Raw genomic sequence first — 7975 nt, forward strand, 5'->3', positions numbered from 1 at the left:
TTTTTTTTTAGCCCAGCAGATCTGTATTTTCTGAAGTATTAATGCTCACCATGTTCACAAAGGAATATGACCTATTCCTAATAATTATAAATTACTATATTCCTAATATTAGTATTAGGAATACTAATATTCCCTGTATTTGCTTCACTTTTGGAAGAGCACTGATATATTTCTCCATTTAGCTAAAGAAAAATAAATAAATAAATAAGAAGCAATTTGATTCGCACAAAGTTCAGGTGATTTTTGACCTATATAATTTAAGTAAGCCCTGGAAAAAACTGACATTGAATTTTTTTTAAGACTTGTTCCATACAGCATTGAAGGAAGTCTTTCTTGGGAGAAAATTAGAAGAGGCTTATAAATGTTTTGAACATTTGTTTCAAATGTTTTCTTTTTTATCCAAGGTGCATACATCACAAGACAGGTGTTGCAAGTGTCTATTAATGTTGTGTCAGCAGACACTCCTCTTCCCATAGGTTATTTTTACTAGGTTTGTCTGTATTAAAAAGGTGTGGGATTAAGAGTTTACTATCTTATCATAATTACTCTTTTATTGTGGTAAAGTGTATCAAATTCTTGATTTATCAACAGAATGCATTCCGAAATAGAAGAAATGTATGTTAACTCACAGATCAGTATAGCTACAGAACTACATTTTTTTTTCTCCAAATAACAGCTGAACTAACTTCAATGATGACAACTTTACTAAGTGTGAAGGCAAAACTCAACAAATTAAAATGTTGCAATTGTAGATATTAAAGTGAAATTATTTACATGCTATAAACACTGTAAAAATAAAATCACAAAGTGGATAGAAAAATGGGTGTTAGAGTGTTATAAGTGTTTTAAAGTACACGGAACTGAATTTTTGCCTATGCATCTTATTATTGATAATACACTATTTGTAACACAGCTGAACCATGCATCAGAATATCAATGTAGTAGAACCATTGTTCCTCAAAGAAATTAAGTGCAAAAGTATTCAAGTACTTGCTAAATTGGAATTAAGATGCATCAAGACAGATCACATTAAATTACTCTTTGATCTCTGTTGCTCTGTAATTTATTATTAAAGTATAAAGCAGTTTGCTTGCTTTTTCACATTTTCAGTGGATGTATGCATCATGCACAATTTCCTACAGCTGTTCTGGTACTGGATTATTTTGCACATTATGATGGCGAGGGAGGGGGGAAATATGAATGACTCAAGTCATAATAGATTTTAATTTAAAAAATAGCAGATGAGGAATCAGGTACATTTTGAGAGAAAAAGTAATGTATTCTACCAAAATCTTCATGTGAAATAGAAGTATTTTGTAAAATTACAGGTTCTAACTTTTTCTCTTGACCATCTAAAATAAAAAGGCTGAAGAATGAAGCAAAATGAAGTAAAATTCTCTAGGAAATTAGAGAAAAGGGATTTCTTGTATCACTGAAGCATGCAAAACAAAATTAGTCAACTATGTGGAAAATAAAAAAATGATAGCTTGCCAGAATAGAAACTGGATAGAATGTTCAAAGATAATCCTTTTCAAATGGAAGATTTCAGATTTTTTTGTCAAAACAAGTAAGAATCCTCTATGGAAATACTTTTTTTTTTGGAAGGCAGATGAGTTTATTAGATTGCACTCATAATTAGTGAGGAATAACTGAGTCAGAAAAAAAAATCTATGAAACATAACAACGTGTTTGCACAAAATAGTTTATTTTTCCGTCAGTTTTAAAGTCAGCTAATGAGCCTGGAGACAATGAAAAAAACTTATTTTCAGATGGGAACAAATAAAATAGTTGAGATATGTTATTTCATTTTTTTCCTCTGTGACTACTTACACTTTGGATATGTAGGAGCAACAACACAAAGAAGATTGCAAAGTGTGAGCCAGTGGGCTCCAGACAGGTTCCAGGTAGAGAATTCAAGTGTCAGATGGCTTCTGGTAATGCTGGGGATGGAGTGGAGAGCAGGAATTCTCACCAAACTGGGAGCTGGATAGGTTTCAGCCCTAGGTTATGAGTACTTTTATAATTTTTGTTATAATTTGGTGTTTTTGTAAAACGATTTTGATTTTTTTTTTTTTTTTGGAATGTTAGTATGTTGGGTGGGGAGGTTGAGTGCTTGGTTATAAACAAAGCATTCAGCTTTCTATTATTACTGTTTTTAAACAGGCCAACGGATGCAATTTAATCTGGAAAAAAAAGAATCTTGCCCACAAAACGCTGGGAGCTCTGATTACAAAACAAACACGTGATGGCACCCCTGGAATGCTGGAAGACCTTCCCCAGGGCTGGCAGCAGCATGCCAGCAGAGCTGACTCAGCCCTTTCCCCTCCTGGTCATGGTTTTGTGCTGTGAGGAAGAGCACGGCCACGGCAGCTCTGGGGGCTGTGGCAGGGCATGGGGGGAGCCTTGCAAACAGGAATGTAAATCTGGGCACCCCAAAGAGGCACCTCTGCTCCCAACAGGGAGTGCCTGCAGCCTGAAAACTGTGCTTCGATTGGTGGCTTGGGCTTAAGCTGGCACACAGTAAGGAACAGTAAGAGTATTTCTAGCACTATTTCACTGAGTATTTAAATTTCCTCTGGGTACTCTTCATACTACACCAATGATGTAAAAATATGCAGTATGAATTTTAAAGTAACAGTGTGAATTGATATGGTCAGCTACTGTGGCTGACTTGCCCTTAGAGGAGGTCAGAGACTCATGATTAAACCAACAGGCGTCCCAAAGGACTAGCAGAAAAACATGACTGGCAACAACTCTCAGACCTTTAACTGAAGACTTTTTTTTCTTAGTCTCTACATGCTGCATTGGATTTGTTGTCCTTCACGAAACCTTTCTCACCTGGATCTTTCCCAGATCACTTGCCTGCAGCAAAGTCTCTGTGCTCAGTCCTGTTCTTCATCCAGCAAGGTTTCACATCTGCACCTTGCAAGGAGCCCCAGAGTCAGCTGAGTTGTGTAGGTTTGCTAGAGAAACCTGTTCACAGTTTTGCTCTGCCACCACTTTCCATCCCTCAGACCTGGCAGCCTCCTCCTGCACTTTATCTCTAGTCAGGGTGTGATCTTTGCACGCTGTGTGGCACTCAGCAGACACCAAGACACAGCTGAGTCTCTCGTCTAAGACTGCAGAGCCTTTTAGATGCTTCCTCCCCATTCTAAGTATTTTCCTGGAGCTGCCAGGTCAGGGACAGTCAGTCCATGTTTGTGTGGGTGGGAGAAAGAGCTGAAATGTTGTGGTCAGCTTAAAGGATCCTACGAAATAGCAGGGCTGTGTCAGGCATGCGGCCACAAGGGGACAGATATGTACTGCGGGATCTGCAGGGGAGGTGGAGCTGCGAGAAGGAGAAATAACACGAGGGTAAAATGATGGCAGCAGACGAGCCAGGACAGGTGCAGATTCTTGTGAAGCAGGCTGCAATGATTTTTATAGCAGAAGCACTACGGACATCAGTGTAGATGGATGGAATCCTGCAGATTATGGAGTAAAAGTCCCTAAGAGCTTCCCTTAGACATCAGTCCAAACCAGGCTGTGCAGAAAAGTGCTAGGCTAGTGCTGGCATTATCATAGTAATATCAATGTTTACTATTTTTGATATTGTTTGGTATTAGAGACATTTAGAATTATACTTCCATGGTATTACTCCAGCACATGACAGCACTATGTAGTCCCAGCTGCCTTTGAAAACATGTATTGGGAACAGTGGAACAGAGGACAGGCAACACAACTGGGTGTGTCCAGCACGAGTGGAGAAGCAGCGTGACTCATATAGCACAGGGATCTAAATCTCAGCATGTATTGATGACATTTAGCTGCCTGAGGGGCTGTGGAAGGAGCTGGGAACACAGCTGGGTGTCTGAGATGCACCTCACAAAGTCATGGAGCTAAAATGTATTGATCCAAGTGGCTAAAAATATCCCTGAAAATATTTTTCTGTGTTTATGATTAGGAACTATTAATTTCAATAGCATGAGACAGGAGGCTGTGGAGAGTGTAGGGATCAAAAAGAATAAATATTTGAAAAAGCAACCAGTAAACAGACAGGGATTTAGACTAATGACCTAAACAGAAAATAATGTCATGGGTTTAGGGCTGCACAGACTAATCCTCTGGTGATAAATCTTAACTGCAAGGCTTTATAAACTTCTCCTGACTTGTGGGTGAGCTTCAGGATAGAAACAAGAGGAGCTAGTTGCCCTTGGAAATCTGCTGGTAATGTAGAGGGAAAAAAGGAAGCTGGAACAGGAAGAAAGACTGGCTAAGTGCCTGAAGACTGCTGCCCAGCTGGGTTTCGAATCAAGACAGGTAAGCTTCCTTTCACAGTGTCATGAAGCTGTACAAATGACAATGTCTGTACCAGCAAGTGATAGAGATCCAAAATCCTCCCAGTTAGGATAACAGTTTTTCACAACAGCTTTTTTATTTTTAAGTGGTGTGTCTTCAAATACTTTGTAGTTGTTTATAGTGACTCCCTGGCCTAGTCAAAGAAGAGGTTGTATTTCTCAAAAAATGTTCTCTCTGTGGTTTTCCTAAGAAATTCTTGACTGGGCTGGTTTGGAAGTTCAGTTTTTACATGTATCTGTAGTATCATTGCCTGTAATGCAATATGATGCTTTGCTTTTATTTACAGGAGGAGGGAAGTCTTCCTTGCCAGATGGCAGAATTTATTTATTTGAAAATTCAAGCCAAAGTGATTCAGCCCTTCCTAAGAACAAGACTAATGGAAAACCTATAATTTGTCTATATCTATAAACAAAAATGTGACAATTTGGAGCAATTCAGGCCAGAGTCAAAACTAAGTTGCTTTGTAGCAAGTGTTCCTGGCTTGCTTTGGACTAGAGCAAAGGTTGACACACCTTACTTCTCCCAGTGCTTTATTAATTAAAAATAAACAGGAGTGGAAGGAGGGGACCATCTCCAAGCCAGAAGGAAAAGGAACAGACTCAGGAAGGAGCTAGTTATGGCAGGTTTCACAGGGAAGGGAAGAGAAGAGAAAGGAAGTTCAGTGGGAGAGATGCAGTAATGGTATGCTGTAAGATAAAAAGAGGGAGAGAGTGTGAGTAGCTGAGTAGGGATTTGGGAACAAGTGTTTGGGAGAGCTGATGATTGGGAAGCAAGCAGCAGGCAATGGTGAGGATGGGAGCATTTCAGAACTTCCTGGTCATAGACCAGGATGAAGGACAGGGGAGAGAGAAGCCAAGGGCAAGAGGCTGAGGTTGAGTCTGTTGGGTGCAGTAACAGGAAACCCAGGAGCAGCATGAGAAATCAGCATTTGCATCTCCAAATAAAGCGGGAAGAATGGGAGGAAGCAAGGTAACATAGTAGGATGGAATCAACTGCACAAAATGTTCCCAGCATCACATGCCAGCAGGAGACGGGACACCTCGGCAATCCTATAATGAAGTGAAGTAACTTGTTGAAAAATGCAATAAAGTGCAAGGCAGAAGGATCACTGTATCCCCTCATTCTGTCCTTGTGCCGAGCTGCACATCTGTGTTGCAGCTGGACCTGATACTTCCCTACTTTTCCTGGGCCCATTTCTCAGCTGCATTTCCTGACAAAGTATGGATCTTCCTGTAGTACACGAAACCCTCCAATTTAACACTTGCTAAAGGAAAAAGCATTTCAGCTCAGTTGCAGCTTGAATGCCATCACTTAAACTCCAGGCTGTTTGATAGCCCATATAGAAAGTGGGTTGGAATCATGCAGGAATCACATTTAGTGGTTTTAAGATTGCTTTCACACTTTCTTGTAAAATATCTGAATATCATTGCCACAAATAGTTCTAAATGGTCATAAATATAGGGTGCTTTTTGGCATTAGTAAATTCAAAGAAATTAGCAATAAAACCAGGAAGTTACAGCAAAGAGAAAACTCCCCTGTGTGGGATTATTCTGGAGCAACCTGTTATAACTTACACCAGGGGATTTTGAAATGATAATTAAGAGCAGTCAAAATATCTGAATCCCAGATCTTCTAATTATCACAGAATATATTTGGGTTTGGCTCTCCTGGAAGCTTACCATAATTTTCCAGATGGGTATGTTGGTTTTAGTTCCACATGATAAACAACAGGAGATCTAAAAAAAATTGCAAAACTTTCAGCTTCAATTTGAAGAAAAGGACACATATCAAAATATGTCTATAAAAAAAATGAAAGAGTTGTGAAAGCCCCAAAGTATCAGCCAGCAGGAGCCAAGTGCTGTGAGAGAGCAGGAATGATTGGTCTGAGCACTCAGGATGCTGGAGGCACAGGGGTGTGCAATGAGGGAATGGGACCAGATTGCAAACTGGTGCAGAATTACTGAAGTCTCCATGCAGTTATAATGTATGTTCCTTATACTCATCCAGACACATGATAGCCTTTGTTTTCTAGTGTGTAACAACTCCCAGTCCTGAGTCTGTGGTGTGCATTCATCAAATAAGATAAAGTGATGTTTGCCATATTGATATTTGCCATTGCCTCAGTTATAGGCAGTTCACATGCAAGGTCAATTACATGGTGTTTGATTATTCTTGAAATCCAGTTAAAATTCCTGCTTGAAACAAATGTAATTTTTTCAGGGTATTGTGGTGCCTTCTAGTGCTTCATCCCCCCACTGAAGGCAGCTCATTTAGTAAGTGTTAATTCCTGTTTCTCCAGTAGTAGAGCAATGGCAACAGCTTGCAAAAAATGTTGGTAAAGAGCACCTGGGTAGGTCAGCAACACAGAGGCAGAAAAGGAGGGGCTTATTTGCCGAAATTAGGTAAATAATGCTGGGAAGATATGACAAACTCATGGCAGTACCTGTGATCAAGGTTTGACAGGACTATCAGTGGGGCAATCATATGTGCACAAGTCTGGAGAGAATCTGATCACTCCCGTTACAAGAAAGGGACTGGAATAGATGGATTTCAGGAGGATTTTTGTACATCCAGAAGTATATAATTATGTATCAAAGATCTGTCCAAGGTTGGTAATATTTTCAACAACATAAATAACTATAGCAGTATTTTGCCATCCTGTTTCTATCCTCAGCTTTGCAGTTAGAAGCTATGGTTAAGTATTTATTTATAGTTGTTTTTAAAGCCTTATCCATAATAGAGTAACACTGCAGCTTTTTAAAGAGCAACAAAAAGGCTGACAATTTAAAATTTAAGGAAATTATATTTTATGAAAAATTTAAATACTTTGGCTACTGTGGAATTTCTTATTTAAATTCTAAGTGTCCTTTGCTCTTCTCAGAAGCCTAGGTAGTCCAAATTACATGGTATAAAAAAGCATTAAGTTTTCAAGAGCATCTTTTTAAACAAATTACATTATATGTGTACTTGTATGTTTTAGTCTATTACCAAATACTAGCAGGAATGAGTACTTATATACAATAATACTTATTGTATATACTTATAAAATACAATATCTACAGTAAGTACTAAAACGAGTACTTACTGTAGATATTGTATTTTACTGGCTAAGCTAATGTGAAGCATTATGGTGAGGCAGGGAAACATATTACAAAGTTAAGAAATAATAAAGAAAGGTGAATGCCAGTTCATAGTATAATTTAGGAGTTGCCTTTGTAGGAAAAAGCCTGAGAACTCTTATCTGATTTGTTTTCAGAGATGTGATGCACACATTTGCAGAAATTTGCAAATAAAACCCCCCAGCTGAAAGGTAAAAGTCAGCCTAGTGCTTTTATCTGTGAAGCAGGCAGAAATTGTCAGTGACAGAATGCAAATTCAGAAAAACGGATGGGAAAATATTGACTGTGTAAACATGGAATAGCCAAAAGAATTGGGGGGCAAAATGCCACCAGTGCTGTTGCTGTCACGCAGTGGGACGTGGAGCCTGTTGCTGAGCAGTCTTGTGTCAGTACTCATGAGGATGCTCTGTCAGGGCTTCAAAGGTTAACAAACTAATTCAATCGGTTGGACACTATCACAAAGCTAAAGAATCAACCTATTTCACATGACAGATCAAGCAGGTGCCTTTTCCAACGTG

This window comes from Passer domesticus, chromosome 3 (genome assembly GCF_036417665.1).
Source record: "Passer domesticus isolate bPasDom1 chromosome 3, bPasDom1.hap1, whole genome shotgun sequence".
Classification (NCBI taxonomy): domain Eukaryota; kingdom Metazoa; phylum Chordata; class Aves; order Passeriformes; family Passeridae; genus Passer; species Passer domesticus.